We start from the raw sequence: 21,921 nt of genomic DNA on the forward strand, positions 1-21,921 counted from the left end.
TGTAAAAATTAAACAATAAACTTGTTGTCTATCATCTGTTTTACTCCTAGCAACTTCACATTCTGTATATTTTTGTATGTCAGGTTATCCTCGTTGCTACACTGAGCATGCCACTCATTTAGATAATATGTATACCTTGCTTCTGATAGGTAAGTATCATCATCTTGCTCCTATTATTTTGAGATCCCTTCATCCCCATTGCTATGAGGGAGTAACTGCTTTTTATATCGTTGGCCCTGAACCAGAGAAGGCACACTGAATTTTTAATGATTTCCATTCCTTATTGTTTTAGTAAACAGGATGGATTTGGGATATATTTTAAAATATGACCAAAAGGGCTTGCTGATGAATTAGACATGAGGAATGAAAAAGAGAGAGTTATAATGAATGACTCCTAGATTTCTGGCTCAATGAGATTAAGATATAATTATTTACCACCACATTAAAAATCTGTAAGAGTAGCAGGCTTGGTGGAAGGGGAAGCTGGAGGAGTGTGAAATTTATATACATAAAATTTATTTTTTGAATTGAAGATAAGACTTTGCATACAACCCTGCTACATTTCAGCAGCTTATTTTTGGTCTGCCTGGTTAGCCTAGCATATTAGGAAAATAATCATCTGCCTTTAATTGGAGCTTACTTACCAGGGCCTGAGTCGAAATCAAACCAGTGTCTGGGGTGGTAAAGCATGAAGTAAAGGAACAAGTCAAGATGCTTGGCACTCTTCCATTCTTCCCATTTCTCTACATTCCAGATGGCTCTGTTTCTGGAAGCAGCTGCCTTTTAGGATTTAACATCTGTGTGGGGAGTCATTTTGAGAAGGAGATGGAGAAAAAAGGTGCCACCATTGTCATTATAAATTATGGATTTTCAAAGAAATTAGATAAGACACATCCCTGAAGAGCACCCTCTACCAGAAATGGCTCCAATATTATTCAGGAGCTAGAAAATCTGACTTTTTCTGCTTGACTCATTAATGGGGTAGATGGTTCTCCTTACCCCACTGCTACGGTTTCTCTAAAAGAATTAACCATCGGATCCAAATGCTAGTTTGTCAGTAAGCTTTCCTCATCCTCTGATTATGGGGGGACTGAACCAGCTGCTTCATTAAGAGCCTGGCTTTTAGAGCAGATTATGTCAGAGAACAGGAAATGGTTACACTGTTTTACAAATGGGAAAATGAGGGAGTGAGGGTAAGTTTTGACTTTTCTAAATTTATATTTAAAAATGTGAAAACTATAAAAGGGGGGTACTGGCTGATTGGGGGACCAATTATGGGAAATCTGCCCTATGACACAGAAAAATATAGCAAAGAAACTGACTCTGACAGCACCTGTGTTCATTGGCATGGTAATAAAATGATTGCAATTGGATTGAAAGTAAGATCCCACACACAGAAGTGATTTTTAATGGTCCAGCACTCCACATCCGAGAGGTTCATTTTAGCCCATTAATAAGGGATAGCACAAGAAAGATCCTTTGCTGAAGCCCTTCCAGTCTCCTTCAGACTTTCCTTAGACAAATGTCGAGGCAGCTTCTAACTTCTATTTAGGGTGCCGATTTCATTGATTTGTTTGTTTGTTTGTTTAAGCTCTCTTTTCTGGAGCACTAGAGATTGGGTCTTGGAGATTTCTGATACTTTGAATTCTCCTTACATTTGGCGGTTTCTTGCATCATATGATGGCACTTTCTAATTTAGAAAAACAAAATGAAAAAGAAATTCTCCTAAGCAGCCAATCTCAGATCCTTTAGATGATTAGTTAAAAAGTGCCATTCTCTGAGGGTAAAGACCTCTAAAGACCTCCATCCATTAATACATTGGGAAAAAAAAATAGAGACAGCCTCTAAACACTGGGAGTTGAGCAATTAGGATTACAAGGAATCTCTTCTTATTGTATGCAGTGATATTTACTTTAAATATATTTACAAGTCCTGTATAAAATAATTACAGAGCAACTGAGAAGCAGCTAAATAAAGAAACTTGTTATTAGAAGTGGTTTATACCTTTGAAGTTTTGGTAGGGAGAATAATGGTTGCCCAAAGATGTCCACATCCCAGTCTCCAGAATCTGTGAATATGTGAATATTTTACATGGCAAAAAGGATGTTCAGACATGATTAAAGTTGAGGACTTTGAGACGAGGAGATTGTCCAGGATTATCTGAGTAGTTCCAATCTAATCACATGAGTCCTTAAAGCAGAAACCTTTCTAACTAGGTCAGAGAGAGTTGTGGCAATAGAGGAAGGATTAAGGAGATGTAATATGGCTAGCTCTAAAGATGAAAGAAGGGGGCCAAGAGCTGAGGAATGCAGGTGACCTCTAAAATCTGGAAAGGGCAAGGAAGTAGATTCTCCCCTACAGCTTCCAGGGAGGAAGATAGCCTTGCAGTCACCCAGTGAGTTCTGTGTTGGATTGCTGACCTCCAAAACTGTAAGATGATAAATGTGTGCTCTTTAAATTGCTAAGTTTTTGGCAATTTGTTACAGTAGCAATAAAAAAATAAATTAATGGAGAAAGATGACACCTTTGATAAATTTTACTATAACTAAAAATCATTGATATGTACAAATATCCTTATGATCACCAATAGGTGAAATATAAGAATGTGGGCAGATGGCCATATTTTTTTAAAAAAATAAATTTGTATATTTTGTTATATTTCTGATTCTAGAAATAATTCTTATTCAATACAAAAATTAAAAAAAGAAAATATAATGACTTAAAATTTCAACATTCTTTGTCAACTATTATCAACATTGTAATCCTATTTAAATTCATAAGTTATGTACATTTATATATGGATATAAATGTGTATATATGTACACATATACACATAATATATATACACAGGATAATCGCAATTTTATTATATGTCTGTAAAAACAAAAATACCTGTTTAGAATCCCTACTCTGCTCCAAGAATGCTGGATCCAATTAATTGTAAAGCTTTTGTTTTCCTGAGCCCTTAATGGATTTGTGAATTCATCTGCACACAGTCTACTCAGTTACCAAACTGGAAACTTGGCAGTTATCCTAGATACCTCCTTCTCCCTCATTCCTCCTCCTCCTCCTCATCAATCTCTTCCACTGTTATTATCTAAAGATATTAAATCTGTCTGTTTCTTTCCTTCTCTATTACCATCTTTCTTATCCAAGCCACCATCATAGTCTACCTGGACTACATCATTACCCTCCTATGTGGTCTCATTTTGACTCTCAAAAGCAGATCTTCGCTGAGTGATATTTCCAAAATACATATCAAATATTATACTGAGTAAAATATTTTAATGATTTTTTTCCATTGCTCTTAGGATTAGACTAAAATATCCTGAATTTGACAAAAAATGATCTGCATCATGTATTTTCTTCCTACTTCTCCAGCGCTCTCTTGTGTGAATGAATGCTTCAGAGGAAATTTAAAGAATTTTTAATATTTTGGTCTGGATCCCTGTATATAGTGAGGGTACAATGCAAAACAATTTCCTATGAAATAATTTTGAAGAGATTTTTGCCAGACATGCCCTTGCTGAAAATTGGATTCTATGTGGTTTTTTAACTCCAAATATTATGTGGTACACATTTGCTGTGTCATTAGAAATTTTTCAGATGCAGTAGAGGAGTATAGACTCATATAGTTCAAGGGCTCCCCCGTGTGAGAGTAAATAATCAGGGGATCTATAGATCTTTTCAGAACAAACCCCAGGATTCTGCAGTTGCTGGGGTCCATGGTTACCATTTCACTCACTGATTCTATGGAAGTGTCTCCTCTTCCTGCCTCAACAAAGTGAAAGAAAATAAACTGACATTTGTTAAGAACTTATGCTATGCTAAGCACTGTGTCATTTAGAAACTATCTGAAATGTACAAGAAAAGACAAGCAATTCTAATCTCAGTCATTCTGGAAATGAGGAAGAGAGGTCCATAATTAGCTATCCCTCTGAACAGGAAAATCCATGAAGTCAAAAGGCTAGGAAAGATTACTAGGGCAAACTTCCACATGCTAGATAGAGAACTGGGTGCCCTTTTACTTTGATAATAGATGGAACCAGAAGCAAAGGATGAAGAACAAAGAACAAATTGCTGAGAGTTCTATACTGATGGTCACGTAACCTATTTGCTCATAACACATTGATCTGATGGCTATGGTCCTTATTATCTTCAAATTTTAATTGGGTTAGCCCATCTTGTTTAAAAAGTCTATGTAAAATACAATGAGATAACATGAAAGCAGGTGGAAAAGCAAAAAGAAAATGGTTAGGAGTTATAAAGTGGAACAAAGAACAAAGTAGAAGAAAGTGAAGTCCTAGGACAGTTGTATATTCTAAAGCACCAACCTCTGGCAGTGTGCTACCTTCAGGTAGTGATGATTTAAGCTCTCATAAGGGTAGGGTAGTAAAAAGGGCTTAGCCAGCAGTCAATGCCTCTACATTTTAGGAGGCTCGCAAGTAGATAGGTTCTCATCCTGTTTGTTCTTCAAGCTTCTTCCACTATCTCTTTCAAAATATTCATCATACATATGGTTCCCTGTGCAGTATCTGTTTTTAGTGTTTATAAGCTCCATAAAACTTTTTCTGGAGTGTTCAGTACTGTATTCCATCACCTAACACAAAGTTTAACATTTAGTATGTACTTGGTATCTTTTCTTTTTTTTTAAGTTAATGAATACTGGAGAGCGTTAAAGTGGATTCAACCAGAGCTGGGAATAAAATTTCTTTTTCAAAAATGGCTCTTAGTAGTTGTATAATGTGCACTCACATAAATGGTGCCATGATATGTTTAAACAATCTTCTATTGTCGAACATCTTGTTTATTTCCAAGAGCACTCTGCTGATACCTTCATTCACAAATCTTTACCCCATCACAATTGGACTGGATATCTAGAGTGAAATTATTGTATTGAAGGATGTGGACTATTGGAAATGAAGTATTGCCATCTCTTTAAGGAGTAACTGCCTTACTCCTTACTAGTTGGATGTTTATATTCCTCTATCTTTTGTTATTCAGTCACCACCTTCAAGGATCATTTTAAACTTGTGACTTCCCCAAAACTACTGTACATTTAAAAAGACACTATGGGCTCACTCTCCCCAGCTTTGTACGCACTAACACGACACACCTTTGGCAGGGCGAATAATACCCCCCAAGATGTCTAAATCCTAACCCCCATTATCTGACTATGTTAAGTTGCATGGCAAAGGGGAATTAAAGTTGCAGATGAAATTAAGTTTGCTAATCAACTAACTTTAAAATAAAGAGAGTATCATGGATTATTTAGGTGGTCCTGATGTAATTACAAAGGTCTTTTAAATGTGGAAGAGGGAGGCAAAGTAGTCAGTATCAGAGTGATGTAATATGAGAAAGACTCAAGTGGTCGTTGCTGGCTTGAGGATGGAAGGGGACCAAGAGCCAAGGAATGCAGCAGCCACTAGCAGCTGGAAAAAGTATGGAAATGGATTTTCTCTTAGAGCCTCTAGAAGCAACCAGCCCAGCCAACTCCCAATTTTATATCAGTGAAACTCATGTGGGAACCCTAACTTCTAGAACTGTAAGAGAATGGATCTGTGTTATTTTAAGCCACCAAGTTTGTGATCATATATTACAGCAGCCATAGGAAGCGAATACAACACTCTTCAGCTTCCAAAGACCAGCTCTGCCTAGCCTCGCCTATGCCCACTTTATCTAGGAAGATAACACTTTTCCTATTCCAGCAGCAAATGCTCAGCCAACTGTTCATGCTGCTGCCCCTTCTGCTTTATGGTTGTGCCCCTTAAGACACGAAATAAAAATAAATTCAGAGGAATGGGATGGTCAGGTCTAAGCTCAAAGCTCCAGTTTGGAATTTATATTCATTGATGTCTGACCAGCAGATCAACTGATATTGACAAACACCAACCTTTGGTGACAGCCCTATTCCTTTGGCTCTTGTCCTGAGCTCGGCCTCCTTTGATAGATGCTAATCAGAACATATTCTCCAAAGGCAAGAACGATCTATTAGCACAGTTTCTTAACCTCTTTCAGAAGCATGGTCTTTCTCCCTCACTTATTCCAAACTGAGAAATCCTTATACATTTTTAAATACAAGCAGCAGACTTGGGTATGGCAGACGACTAAACAAGATGATTCTTAGCCAATGTTAATTGCACCCTCTCTGTCAACAAATCCCAAAGACTCTGTGCGAGTCTCACTTGGAAATAAATTATTGTTTTATGGGACTCTTGTTGCCTGTGAACTCTAACATCAGTCATGGGCAGCAGCTGCAGTGTAGGAATTTAACAAATGTACACAGTCCTTACCTAAGAGCAATGCTTAGGTTTCAGGTGCTCAATCAAAGGTGCCAGTGCCAGATCCAGATTCAACTAATGTTTGACGAGTATCACAGTATAACAGACACCAGGAACTTTCACATTATCTTATCGATTCTCACAACAGCTCTCATTTACAAAGAGGAAAACTGTGACACATCAGGGTTAAACATTTCTCCAGCTCACACAAACTAGTAAGTGACAGAGCCAGTATTTGAACCTCCAGTCTTTTGATGTGGATTCAGTGCTCTTTCCACTTTATACAGTCCCCATCTCACAGCATTTAGACTAGGGGGGTGGGAAGCACAGACATGAAGCCAACTCCCATTGCAGCCTAGCCAAGTGGCCAGTCCCAGCTTTTGCACAATGCTTCTTTTTCTATCGGCTGTCCTGCTCATGGGCTTCCATTGTGGCTAACCCAGAGCGAGAGAGAGTTGGTGCTAGCCATGGGGATGAAAACACAACTTTAGCAGGCTTGGAGCAGAAAATGTGTCAAGGGAGGGAAACAAGATGATACTTTCCAAAAGGAAAATTGAATCTCCAAATGAATCTCCAAATGCAACCTCATAGAGGAAATTATACAATTATTTTAACAATGCAAACATTAATTAAATAAGTGGGAGTAGAATCACAACATTACAGACCCGGCAAAGACCTTAGACATTGTCCAGTCCTATTCCTTGCTTCAAAAATGAGAACCAAGGATAGGAAATATCAAGGTTTATGGCCAAAATCTTACATGAAGCAATCATGGAGGTTGAATTAAAGTCTCTTACAATTTAGGATATATTTTTTTTGTTTATACATGATGTTAATTCTTCTAAAGGACTATAATTTTAAGTAATAGCACTGTGTAATTTAGCTATATAATTTTCATGTACTTCTATGAAAAATGTCATTTTTTGATAATAACATCCTATTAAAATAACTAAAAAAAATCAATAGAGCTCTAGTGAATTTTGCAGCCACTTATTGCAAGACCCAGAGTAGCACTGTCAAAAGCAGACAGACACGATTTGTCTGCATAAGTGGAGTGCTTTGATTGTGGCTTTTCTTAAGGTAAAATAATGGGTCATACACCTTAAAGACAGATTTATCTTGCATTAAAACATAAACCACCCCTATTAGTGATGCTGAAATGGCAACTGAATAAAGCATAAAGATTTTGTTTCCAAAGCAGCAAAATGACCAATAACTTTATCCTCAGTGCCTACATTTGCTATATGTAAATATACAACAAGAAAAATAAGGCAGAATAAAAACAGAATAGCAATCCTGGCGCGGTTTCTAAAATGACTCACTTCTTTGTAAGCTGACTATGAAAATCTCTCACTATGGATTCTTTCATTGATCCTGATTAAGAGCTCATGGTTTCTGATTGGAGGCAGTAAAAATAAAAACTATAAAGAATGAAAGAAAGAACCTTGCATGGTACACTATATTCTACTAAATTAAATTTGATATAATTGCCTACTGAGTGTTCCTGTGATTTTGATTTACATGCATCTTGGAAAACTTCATCTTCCTTAGGTATATTATATAGAGTTCAGAAAAGAAAATGTTAATGGTAATTTCCATAAGGCTGGGTGGCAAGAATTTGTTCAGGAATATTAACTCTCATTATGCCACTTTATTTTAATGAAAAAATAAATTTCAACTCTACAAATTCTAACTTCTAGTGCTTTATTCTAAACACATAACTTGCTTTAAGTCTGATGAGCATTTGTACTAAGAAGAGTGCCAGGTTCCAGTTCATTCGTAAGTAGTCCATTCAGAAGGTTTTGTCTATGTCGTTGTAGGAGCCTAAAGAATTTTTCTTCAAATTTACTATAATCTAGATAATTTTTATAATCAGACATTCCCCAGGATGGCAGCATCCTTCCCCCTTACTCTCTGTGGATAACAAAGTTTTCAGTCCCTACCTACTGGGATGATTATTTGCAATTGGAATGTACAAAGCCCATTCATTAAGAGACCGCATGCTGAATTCCTTGGCTTGGAAATAAGGCGCCTTAAAATTTGATGCACTAGAGAATTAGTCCCCTTTAGGTGGTCAGCCTAAAATGTATTTATTTTTCTTTCTGAATCCATGAGGGATGAAAGGCAGTTACCTTCTTTCCAAATCTCTTTAATTCTTTCTAGATAAAATAGGCAAATATATTTGCATTAATTTGATTAACACAGTTACATACAGATTCTTATTGCCTAGTAAAAAGATAGAAAATCAATTGCAAGGGAAACTATTCCTGTTGAAAGCCAAAGTTGAATGAAATTTTTCTTTTTGTTTTTAATGATTCAGTGATAATGCATTGTATATCGCCTGCCTCAGTGTTTGCTATAATTGGTGGGGTGTACATGGATATGGGTGTATATGTATGCATACGTGCACTTGAATGAATGTGTATGTCAGTGTATTCATACTTGCTTGCATACCTGATAGGCATTAATCTAAGCTAAAACATGAACTAGAAAGCATGTGTGGTGTTTTCAAATGGAATCTTAAGGATTTAGGGTTTTACTAATCTAATCCTTAGAAGGGGTATGAAGAGTGATACTGAAAGCTCATATTGGATTCCAAGTCACTTTGCAAGCTCGTCATTTGTTCTCTCCTATTTTCAGAAATTTTGTAATTTTTTTTCACAATTCTTTCAACATCCTGGTGAGGCTGCTGTTGTTTCCCATATCATATAGGAAACAAACTAAATATGGAATGCCTATGAGATGTAATTATGTTTAAAAAAAAAAAAAGGAAGGTGGGAAATGATGGCTCAAGATCCCTATGCTGGAAAGTCTTGGCAATGCCAGGCTGAGTTCTAATTCTAGATGGAATGGAGACTTACCTGGCAAAGGCCTGTCCTTACGGTGCCAGCATAGGAAGGCAAAGAATGAAAGTAGAGAGCAGATAAACTCTTCTCTGGCAGTTCAGTTCAATTCAATTCAATTCAATTCAATTCAATTCAATTCAATTCAATTCAATTCAATTCAATTCAATTCAATTCATTCATTTATTGGTAGGATTTCTTTGCTTAGCTCAAAATTTTGTTTTTGTTTTGGCACCAATGACTTACCTCTTAAGGATCTTCAGGAGAGTGTTCTAAATTTAAGAGAGTAGTTTACAATGTTTCTACTGTTTCGTAGAGGAAAAACACTAGAAATGTCCATAAATAAAATATGAACAAGAAGTGTTCTACGGTCATTGGAAAGAGAAAACAGATTGTGCTGATGTATGTGTATTTATGGTCACTATACACACTTATTGTCACACTAACCTCAGAGTCATAGGTTACAGACGATAATCATCCAAACTAGAAAAGACTCTGTGACATCTTTATTGGGATAGTATTAATGTAAGAAGATTGGGAAAAAAAGTATCAGAAAAACACTAATAAAAAAGTAATCTAAGAAACCATGTTATAATTAAAATAAATAAATAAAATCACAGGATTCTAAATTTGCAATATGGTGTGCTAAATAATGAGAATAAATTTTCCACTAAAAGCATCTAAAATAGCTGAGTATAATATGAAAACAGTTACAAGTCAGTTTAGATAGTCATATTAATTTTGGACAAAATAGCCTATAATGAAAAGTTATTAATAGAGATAAAGAGTGTCACTTCATAATGATAATAGGTTTAATTCACCAAGACTATATAACAACTTAAAATTTCTATGCATTTATTAATGCAGTTTTATATTTTTTAAACTTCAGTGACAGAACTTTAAGAGAAATATACAAGGCCATACTTTAATTGAAGAGATTTTTAATATATAATAACTCTCACAGAAACTGAAAGATCAAGCAGACAAATAAATCTGTAAGAATATAGACAACTTTATCAGTATAACAAATAAGCTTGAAATAGTAGACATATAAGGACACTTTCACCCAAGAAATGGAGGCTTCACTATTTTTAAAAAAAGATTTTTATTAATTAAAATATAGCTAACACACAATATTGTATTAGTTTCGGGAGTACACATAGTTATTCAACATTTATATACCTAAAGAAGTGATCACCATGATGTCAAGCAACCATATCACACCATAAAACACTATCACAATATTATTGACTATATTTCCTATTCTCTATACCACATCCTCAAGACTTATTTGTTTTATACCTGGAAATTTGAAACTCTTCTACTTTATCTTTCCTCCCCCTCTTCATTTTGATTTTTCAAATACAGTTGACATTCAATATTATTTTATATTTTATATAGGTTTCAGGTGTACAGCATGATGATTAGACATTTATATAATTTATGAAATGATTCCCCTGACTAGTCTAGTACTTGGCACTATACATAGTTATTACCATAGTGTTGACTATATTCCCTATGTTTTACTGTATATCCCCATGACTATTCTATAGTTACCAATATGTACTTTTTAATGCCTTCACTTTTTCACTCTGTTCCCCAAAGCCCCTCTCATCTGGCAACCATCAGTTTGTTCCCAGCATCTATCAGTTTGTTTCTATTTTGTTTGTTCATTTATTTTGTTCCTTAGATTCCAAATATAAGTGAAATCATATGTTATTTGTCTTTCTCTGTCTGACTTATTTCATTTAACATAATACTTTCCGGGTCCATTCAGTGTTGTCCCAAATGGTAAGATTTCATTCTTTTTTATGGCTGAGCAGTGTTCCATTGTATATATGTACCACCTTTTCTTTATCCAAACATCTATTAATTGGCACTTAGGTTGCTTCCATATCTTGGCTATTATAAATAATTCTACAATGAGGTATGGGTTCATATATCTTTACAAACTAGTGTTTTAGATTTCTTTGGATAAATACCCAGAAGTGGAATTGCTGGGTCAGAAGGTAGTTCTATTTTTAATTTTTGAGGAACCTCCATGTTGTTTTCCATAGTGGCCAAAAGGATTTGCAATCCCACCAATAGTGCATGAGGGTTTCTTTTTCTCCACATCCTCACCAACACTTTTTTTTCTTTTTGCTTTATTGATGATAGCCATTCTGACAGATGTGAGGTGAGGTGATAGCTCATTGTGGTTTTAATTTACATTTCTCTGATGATTAGTGACATTGAACATCTTTTCATGTGTCTATTGGCCATTTGTATATCCCCTTTGGAGAAATGTCTATTCAGGTCCTATGCTCATTTTTTAATGGGATTGTTTATTTTTTTGGTGTTAAGTTGTATGAGTTCTTTATAAAATTTGCATATTAACCCCTTATTGACTGTAGCATTGAAAATATTTTCTCCCATTCAGTAGATTGTCTTTTGTTTTGTTGATGATTTCCTTTGCTGTGCAAAACCTTTTTCATTTGATGTAGTCCCCTTTGTTTACTTCTTTTGTTTCTCTTGCCCAAGGAGATATATCAGAAAAAAGTATTACTAAGAGCAATGTCAGAGACTTTACTGCCTATGTTTTCTTCTAGGAGTTTTATGGTCTGGGGTCTTACATTTAAGTCTTTAATCCATTTTGAGTTTATCTTGTGGATGGTGTAAGAAGGTGATCTAGTTTCATTTTTTTGCATGTACCTGTCCAGTTTTCTCAATATAATTTATTAAAATGACTGTCCTTACCCCATTGTATATTCTTGCCTCCTTTATCATAGATTAATTGACCACATAGGCATGGCTTTATTTTTGAGCTCTCAAGTCTGTTCCATGGATCTATGTGTCAGTTTTTATGCCAGTATCTGCCTTGTAGTATAGTTTGATATCAGGTAGCATGATACTTCCAACTTCATTCTTCTTTCTCAAGATTGCTGTGGCTATTCAAGGTCTTTTGTGGTGTCACATAAAATTATTTGTTCTGGTTCTGTGGAAAATGTCATTGCTATTTCGATAGGAATTGCATTTAATCTATAGATTGCTCTGGGTAATATTGACATTTTACCTGTGAGCACAGTATATGCTTTCATTTATTTTTTTCTTCAATTTCTTTCTTTAATGTTTTATAATTTTCCAAGTACAGGTCTTTTATCTCCTTTGTTAAATATATTCCTAGGTATTATATTTTTCAGATGCAATTGTAAATGGGATTGTTTTTTAAATTTCTCCTTCCGATCATTTGTTATTGGTATATTGAAATGCAAGAGATTTTCATATATTGGTCTGTGTCCTACAACTTTACAGAATTAATTTATTAGTTCTAACAGTTTTTTGGTGGCATCTTTAGGGTTCTCTGTATGCAGTATCATGTCATTTGCAAATAACGACTGTTTTCCTTCTTCCTTTTCAATTTGGATGTCTTTTGTGTCTTTTTCTTGTCTGATTCCTGTGACTAGAACTGCAATATTATGTGGAATAGAAGTGGTGAAAGTGGACATCCTTGTCCTGTTCCTGATTGTAAGGAAAATGTTTTTAGCGTTTTACTGTTGAATATGATAGCTGTGGGTTTGTCATATATGGCCTTTATGATGATGAGGTATATTCCCTCTATTCCCACTTTACTGAGAGTTTTTATCATGAATGAATGCTGGATTTTGTCACATGCTTTTTCCATATCTATTGAGATGATATTATGATTTTTATCTTTCATACAATGTTAATTGATTTGCAGTTATTGAACCAATCTTGCATTCCAGGAATAAATCCTACTGATCATGGTGTATGATCTTTTGAATGTATTACTAAATTCATTTGCTAATATTTTGTTGAGGATTTTTGCATTTATGTTTATCAGGGATATCAAACTATAATATTTTTGTAATGTCTTTGGTTATGGAATCAGAGTATTGGTGGCCCTGTAAAATAAGTTTGAGAGCATTCTCTCTTCTTGAACTTTTTGGAATAGTTTGAGAAGGACAGGTGTTAAAAATGTTTGGTAAAATTCACCTGTGAAGGTATCTGGTCCAGGACTTTTGTTTGTAGGGAGATTTTTGACTGCTGATTCAATTTTTTTAGTAACAAATCAGTTCAGATTTTCTGTTTCTTCTTGATTCAGTCTTGGAAGAGTGTATGTTTCTATGAATGTATTCACTTCTTCCAGATTGTCCAATTTGTTGTTACTCATTTTTCCCTATAATTCTTTGTAATTCTGTGGTGTCAGTTGTCACTTCTTTTTCATTTCTGATTTCATGTATTTGTCTACTCTTTCTTTCTTGATGAGTGTGGTTAAAGGTTTATCAATTTTGCTTATCTTTTTGGTTTTATTGGTTTTTTATATTGTTTTTCAATACTCTATTTCATTTATTTCCTCTCTGATCTTTATTATTTCTTTCCTTCTACTAACTTTGGGTTTTGCTTGTTGTTCTTTTTCTAATTCCTTTAGGTTTAAAGTTAGTTTATTTAAGATTTTTCTTGTTTCTTGAGGTAAGCCTGTATGGCTATGAATTTCCCTCTTACTTAGGACCATTTTGCTGTGGCCATAGATTCTGGGTCATTTTGATTTCATTCTGATTTATATCAAGATGCCTTTTAAATACTTCCTTGATCTCATTGTTATTACTGTATTGCTGTCAATCTCTCCCTTAATGTTGGTTAATATTTGCTTTAAGTATTTAGGTGATCCTGTGTTGGGTGCATAAATGTTTACTAGGGTCATATCATCTTGTTGGATTGATCCCTTTATCATTATGTAATATCCTCCTTTGTCTCTTGTTATAACTTTTGCTTTAAAGTCTATTTTATCTGATATATGCATTGCTACCCCAGCTTTATTTAAATTTCCATTTGCATAAAGTATTTTTTCCATGCCTTTACTTTCAGTCTGTGTGTGTCTTTTGATCTAAAGTAAGTCTCCTGTAGACAGCACATATATGGGTCTTGTTTTCTTAACCATTCAGCTATCCTATGTCTTGATTGGAGCATTTAATTCATTTACATGTAAAGTGGTTATTGATATGTACATAGTTATTGCCATTTTATTATTTATATTTATGTTCTTTTTCTTTGTTTTTCTCCCTTTTTCTTCTTAAATAAGTCCTATTAACATTTTTGTAATACTGGTTTGGTCACCATATTCCTTCAGCTTTTTCTTGTCTGAGAAGGTCTTTATCTCTCCTTCAGTTTTAAATGATAGCCTTCCGGGGTAGAGTAGTCTTGGTTGTAGGTCTTTGCTTTTCATCACTTTGGGTATATCCTGCCAATCCCTCTAGTCTGCCAAGTTTCTGTTGAGAATTCAGCTGACAGTCTTATGGGGGCTCCTTTATAGGCAACTAACTACCTTTCTCTTGCTGCTTTTAAGATTGTCTTATTGTCTTTAACTTCAGCATTTTAATTATGATGTGTCTTGATGTGGGCCTCTCTGGGTTCATCTTGTTTGGGACTCTCTGTGCTTTCTGGATTTGCATGTCTATTTCCTTCATCAGGTTAGGGAAGTTTTCCGTTTCATTATTTCTTCAAATCGTTTCTCAATCCATTGTTCCCTCTCTTTTCCTTCTGGTACCCCTATAATGTGAATATTATGCTTGATATTGTCCTAGAGGCTCCTTAAAAAATATCCTCATTTTTATTTTATTTTATTATTTTATATTTTATTTTATTTTATTTTATTTTATTGTTGCTTTTGCTGTTCTGATTGGGTGTTTTCTGCTACCTTGTTTTCTAAATCACTGATTCAATCCATTTAATATCCATTCAATTCATTTAATATGCTGTTGATTCCTTCTAGAGTATTCTTCATTTCAGTTATTGTATTCTCCATTTCTGTATATGTGTATGTGTATGTATATATATACACACATATACACACACACATATAGTTTCTATGTCCTTTTTGGGCTTGCAGTATCTTTGTTGAAGTTCTCACTAAGATCCTTAAGTATACTTATAACCATTGTTTTGATCTCTTTTTGTGGTATATCACTTGCCTCCATTTTGTTTACTTCTTTTTCTGGAGGTTTCTCCTGTTTTTTTTCATTTGGCATGTTTTTTGGTTATTCATTTTGGCTGCCTCTCTGTGTTTATTTCATGTATTAGGTAGATCTTCTAAGTCTCCTTTTTTGGCAGGATGGTCTTATGTAGTAGGTGCCCTGTGGGGCCCAGTGGTACAATCTCCCTGAGCCAGATGCTCCAGGAATGTCCCTTGTGTGGGTTTTGTGTGCCTTCCTGTTGTAGTAGAGCCTTGATTACTACTGGCACATCAGTGGGTGAGAATGACCATCAGGCTGACTGGCTGTGAGGACTGGCCATGACCAGAGCTTAAGAGTTCCTGTGTGAGTGTTGACTCCATGGAGCAGGATTTGCCTCAGCAGGCTTAGGTATCGGTAGAGACCACCCTTTGGGTCAGCCTCTTTTGGGCTAATCGTGTTATATTCTGTTAAGGTTTGAAGCCAGCCACTGGATATGCTGGTTCCGGGGGCCTATTGGAAAAGCTTCCTGTGTAGGCCAAGGTTAGTCGCTGCCTGTGACTGGCCTGGGACTGCCTAGTAGGATCTACAAAGCTGTCTGCAGTTGGTCGCTCCCTGCGCTGGACCTGGAGTTGCATTAGAGAAGCCATGCTGTGAATTGAGAAGGCTTTACTATTTAAAAAAATGATGAGTCTACGGCCATGCCACCCTGAACAAGCCTGATCCTGTCTGATCTAGGAAGCTAAGCAGGGTCAGGCCTGGTTAGTATTTGGATGAGAGACCATCTAGGAAGACCAGGTGCTGTAAGTGTAAAAAATAAAATAAAAAAATAAGGGATTGTAAGATGACAAGGTCCTTGCAATCTGTGAGGTCAACCAAGGGTTGCCTCACCTAAAAAAAAAAAAAAATTGCCACATACTAGAGTCTGTTACTTACTAGCTTTCCCCGCACTTTGGGCATATTTTAAAAAATTCTGTGTCTCAATTTCCTCAACTTTAAAATGATATTAATCACAGTTGCCTTGTAAGACTATTGTGAGGATTACATTAAGCAAGACTTGTTGAAAACCTGGAATGTACAAGCTGCTCAGGAAATTGTATCTATGCATTATCCTAATATTTACTTCACTCAAGTTTCATAGAAGACAGCCTTCATAAAGCTGCCTTAATATTTCAAGGATTTGGAAAATAAGGTATATTAAATTTGTCCCTGATTTTTATGATTTTATATGATTTCATTTTTTTTTTCTACCTCAGCCATGTACTTTACCATCTAATATATTCCAAATATTTAATACCAAAAGATTTTCCTCCTGGTTCTATAGTCATTGTAATTTTACCCTTTGGGACTTTCTGTAATTGTATTCTTCGTTTTGATCATGGAAATGCCAGTTGCTGCTGGAGGGTGAGTACATAAAGGTTTCTGGAGTAGTTCCAGAGTTCAGAAGAAGCCATTTATTCAGAGGTCACAAATTTTCCCCTATATATATTCGATTTCACTTTTTACAAATTTCCATAGTACCCAGGTGATATCTATATTGTTTATAGAAATGCTATCATTTAAAGAAAATAGTCATAGCAATTATTTAAAATGTTTTAATTTTTTGTTCATTTTTGATTTGCAAAATCAAATATATATAAACTTAACCAGAATAGAAACTCCTAGAGAGGACCACCGTTAGTATTCCATTAGTATTTATTCACAGTTCTCAGCAAGCATTAAATATGATCAGTGCTCAATAAATACACGTTGATCAGTAAAGGACTAATCAGACACTTACTAGACTAGAGCAAGGCAGAGGAAGTAGAAAGGAGTACATGAAGGCTAGAAGGTAATGTAGGAGGAGGAGAGACTGAAACAGATTTCAGAGACTGAATGTTTTGGAAAATCCTGCAACTGCAATCATTTATGAAGTGCGTGTGATAGTGTGCAGTTGCTCATAGGTCATTGATGATGTAGAGAGTATGTACAGTACAAACCAGAGCTGCAAGCAAGCTGATTTAATTTTTTTGTTAGCAGTGGCACAGATGATAAAATATTTATGTTCATATTCTAAATATGTATGCTTGGAGTAAATAAATAATTTACTGTTCAGTCTATAAATTATTTACTAAGTTTTTCTAAATATGTAATACTATTTGCATTTTACTGAAAGTAAAACAGGTAGACTGATGGTCTTTTAGGGTTCCAATTTAAAAAAAAAGAAAATGAAAAAAAAAATCAAACTTAAACTACAATAGGAACTTTTATATAAAAGAGAAAGAAATAGCAAAAGAGAGCCCCAAATATATTGGAAAACCAAGAAAACTTGGCCTTCCTTGTAGAAAAGATCAATTTTACCTGATATTCTCAAATGCCCAACCATGAATTATCTAGATTTTCTTTGAAATTTCTGAGCTGGGCTTCTGGGTTAGAAAACTTGGTACCACGAAACTTTGTTTTTAATCTCTTTTAAATCTTGCTATGATTTCAGAGTAGTAAGCAAGATAATGACCTGTTTGGATTGAGTGCTCAACAAAATATGGCTATATGGCTGATTCATTCTTTAGAATAAGTCTGCTGAAGATTTCAAATCCCCAGCAATGACTTGGAAGAAAGCTTCTTCTTAAATAAATTTGCTTTCTTCTTATGCATAGTATCTGTTGGTTGGCTAAACAGTTCAGACTCATTCCCTTGGCAAGCAGAATTCTAAGTCAGAGTCATGTTCGGGCACATCTGTTCCCAATATTAAGCATGGAATCATGCCTTCTTGTCTCCCACACACAGGCTCGAGTGCACCCACAGCATGGCTTGTGGAAATTAAATCTACTGTGATTGAGAGGTAGGTCTGCTGCTCATAGCCAGCGGACTCTACTGCCCAGAGTTCTCATCTCTATCCTGGAGACATAAAATGGATATTAATTTGGGAATTAATGATTCCTCCTTATGTGCCTAAAGGATACATTTCATAGTGCATACCAACAGGAATGTAGATTCTAGAGGCAGACATTCCAAGTTTACTCCCCGTTTTACCTGGGTGATCTTGGGCAAGTTAATCTATATGTGCCTCAGTTTCCCTATATTTAAAATGATAATGATAATACTAAATACTTCATAGGTTGTTATGAAGATTAAATGAGTTAAAACTCATAAAACACTCAAATAATACTGCCTTATACGTAGTAAGCATTCAATGAATGTTAGTTCTTGCTATTATTGATACTCACTGGTTTCTCTATTAAATTTTGTTGCTTATTTAAATAGAAAGAGATATTCTTTATTAATTTTGGTAACTAGCATGATACTGGCCATGTCAGATAGTCAGTGAATATAATTGAATGAATGAATAGGTGGCTACATATGAATAAATGGATTAACAAATGAACAAATTAAATGAGATATATACTTCAGCATTGTGAGTTATTAAGTTCTTGAGACTGTTCAGTGTAACTGGCTCCCATTATGTACATACATGTATAACTCTATGATATAATTGTCATATAATTAATAGCATTAATAATTGTGTTTCATTTAACCCTTTGTCAATCCTAAATAGATATATTTGCTTTCCTACTTTGGCTGGAAATTGAAAAGATATTGCTCCAATTTTCCTATTCCAAAGGCTGAAGTATTTACCTAGATATTTATAAAAATGCTGCTCTCAGAAAAGGAGCATCTCTTGAATTTCTTGGTAACCTTTTTATGTGACATCGTTCGGTCTCTTTACAAGCTTTCTACCAGTGAACCTGTATTATAAACAATCTTTGGGTGGTAGAGTGGTGAGCAGCTGGGCTCTTTCTTAAGAATAATTGTACTTACCTCTCTCTCTGGAGTCACTTTGGCCTCCCAGTCCTTCATTGAATTACATTAATACTGCTACCAGGAAATCTTCCGAAAATGTGGAGTCTGATGGAGTCTGATGGAGGTAGAGCTGGTTAGAACTTGTGGCAGCCAATGAGGGGAAGCAGTGGCAATATTTCTCTCTGTGCTTTCCATGGACAACGCAGGGCCTATATCTGGGCTTTGCTTGAGCCAGTTTCCAACCTCTAAGCAGAAAGGGTGAGGTGTTGCCTTGACCACAGCCAAGTGAAAAATCTGTGTTGCCAGTTGAGGATAGTTGATGGTCGGGGAGGAAGCAAGTATATTATCAGCAAGCTATAGCATCTTCAACTTGAATATAAGAGGGGAGAGGGGAAGCCAATAACAAAGACTCTGTCCTATTGAGGCTCAAAAGGGAGGCTTCCTTGTTCTGCTCATTTCTACACGGAGAAGGGGGAATGCAGAGAAGAATACTTATGTAACATTTTGATTAGGCCTAAAAATCATTCTTGGTTCTTAACCTCATCCCTTCCCTGATAATCAGTCTATCTCTGAGTCTTGCCAAGTAAGTGTCATTTACATCAACTTTAGACTATCTAACATAGAAAGAATGATTGATAGAATAAAGCAGAGAGAGTGAGATTCAGGAATGGGATGTGACAGGACCTGTTGTACATAATACTTGATCATAAAGCTATGTCTATCTTTTGATCTAAATGACTACCATATCAAAATATCCTTGTCCCAATTATTTTTATTTTTACTGATGAAGTTTCTGATAAAAATTTATATTTATGTGTTTCAATACATATTCATTAATAGAGAGCATGCTTTATGTCACTAAATTACTTCCCATCTAATTTAGAGCTCAAAATTCTCATAACTTTTTGCCACCTTTTTCTTTCTTTGTTTTCTTTAATAAAAACCTTAGATCTATAAGAGTTAAAATGTTAATAATGCTTTTCTTTAAGATAGTGAATGATTTTTTATTTTCATTTGTGTGCTTGTGTATACTTCCTAAATATTATACAAAGGACCTCCATCACTTTAGTAATCAGAAAAAACTATTAAAGTAATAATGTGATTGCAAAAGAAAAGCTCACCATACTTCCCGTGAGGCCCTCCTCTGGCTTTCTTCCATGAAAACATTTTCTCCTTGCATGGAAGTCACAAGTAATTGCTCAATGCTTTGATATTCTTATTTCCATCAAGTCTGTCCCTTTTACATGACCCCCACCTCATTTCATTACCCCTGATTCTACTCTTATAATAAGATAGTTCATAGAGGGGAAAATAAAAATGCTGTTTATCACTGGTGCTATAAAATAGTTCTTCCAACTTCATGGCATTAATTGCTAATTTAGACATTGTACTGCATCTCCTTATGCTCCCCCCATCTGTTCAATTAACATTTTGAGATTGAGCATGAACTTAAAAGAGGAAAGCCAGGCACCTTCTCCCATCTTCCTCACCTCAGGTACCATCTCTAGTCTGGCACAGGAAGGATAAGGGTGATGCTGCAAGTCATGCTCCCTTCGCTATAATATAAGGAAACACCTCTCATTCTTATTTTTCTCAGATCTAGCCATTAGTTCATGACAACCATTTTATTTTTTATTTTTTGGTCTTTTACATTTATTTCTTAACTATTCAAAAGAGAGCAAAAATGCCTTTTCAATACTCCTTAGAGTTTCTGTTCCCCTTGTTGATTCAATGTCTGGGCTAAAAGTTGTTTAGGGAATGTTGCTGACTAAAAGTTGTTTAGGGAATGTTGCTGACTTTGTGAGCTCTTTCTTTGCTTTCTTCACCCTTGAGTCTTTCTTTTGGGAATTGGTTCTTGGCTTTACTGAGCCTGGCACCTCCTTCTGTGGAGCATCAAGGTATGATTGAGGCTTCATTAGATCTCAGTTTCTTCTGTCTCTCCCATCCTTTCTTCCTCTTTACCTTTTAGAAAGGGTCCTTTCTCATTAAAGAGTACTCACCATGAGAGTGCCAGAAAGAGATTTCACAGTCAGATTCTTAGTTAGAAAAGGGAGAAGAGCTGCATTTAGAAAGGGAAAAGCTACAATTCCTGAAAAACCCTCTGAGGGAAGAATGTCCTGACTCTGTTTAAAAGAAAAGGCTTCCTTCCATCAGACATGGCATGATCAATGAGGAGTCATCTACTGTTCCCTCTATTGGAACACTTTCCCCTCACTCATCTGCCCGGCTAATTTCTATTCATCCTTCAATATTCAGCTCAAAAACAAAATCTGTTGGAATAAATTATTTCTTTTTGCCTTAACTCCAATGAATGCCTTTCCCTGCAGCCCACTCCTGTTTAGCTAGGTGATCATCCTCCAAACAGCCACAGTACCTTATTTACTATAGTCATTGTCTTGCATTGCAATTGTTTATTTTTGCACTGGAATGTGAGCACTTTTGAGGAAGGTTCCACGTTTTCCTTTTCTTTTTATCTTTGACACATAGCATGCATGGGTTTAGAGCACAGTAGGATCTCAGTAAGTATTTGTTGAATGGATAAAGGTTTGGTACTTCTGTTGCAATGTCAAAGACACAGAATCTATGATAGGGGACAAGGGCCACACTGTGTCCCAGAAGTTCCTCCTTGTGATTCAAATGGCCAGTGACATCTTTTTCTGGTCCGAAATGTGAAATGCCAGTAGTGTCAAGTTTTTCCTGAAAATAAAGTTCCTGTCTAGCTTCTGGGACTCCAGAATATGGTTCCCACTGTGAAAAGGGCTAAATTGTACCATTGCACTCTTCATCTGCAGTTGTTATCCCTTAGCCATCTCATGCAACTTTCATTTTGGTCGCCTCTGTGAGTCTTCATCTTCAGTGCTGGCAAGAGGAGGGTGAATAAGAAAAAGTCTCTGATGTTCCACAGCATCTTGCCAGTCATTCACAGCTTTGGAAACTCAGACCATTCCTGCGTTGTCTTTGCAGTGGCATAGCTCCAAGTATTTTAGCTCTGAGAAATGAGCTCAGTTTCTGTCTGTGAGCTAACACATGCACTTTGCACACACTCTGTTAGCTATGTGGAGATAGTGT

General features: G+C 35.6%; 1 pseudogene; it reads left to right on the top strand.

Annotated features, from left to right (window-relative positions):
- The first annotated feature begins 15,763 nt into the window (after window positions 1-15,763).
- On the top strand, window positions 15,764-15,882 carry LOC120591037 (uncharacterized; annotated as a pseudogene).
- Window positions 15,883-21,921: the final 6,039 nt, after the last annotated feature.

The sequence above is a fragment of the Pteropus medius genome, unplaced genomic scaffold (assembly GCF_902729225.1).
Source record: "Pteropus medius unplaced genomic scaffold, Ma_sr-lr_union100, whole genome shotgun sequence".
Taxonomy (NCBI): domain Eukaryota; kingdom Metazoa; phylum Chordata; class Mammalia; order Chiroptera; family Pteropodidae; genus Pteropus; species Pteropus medius.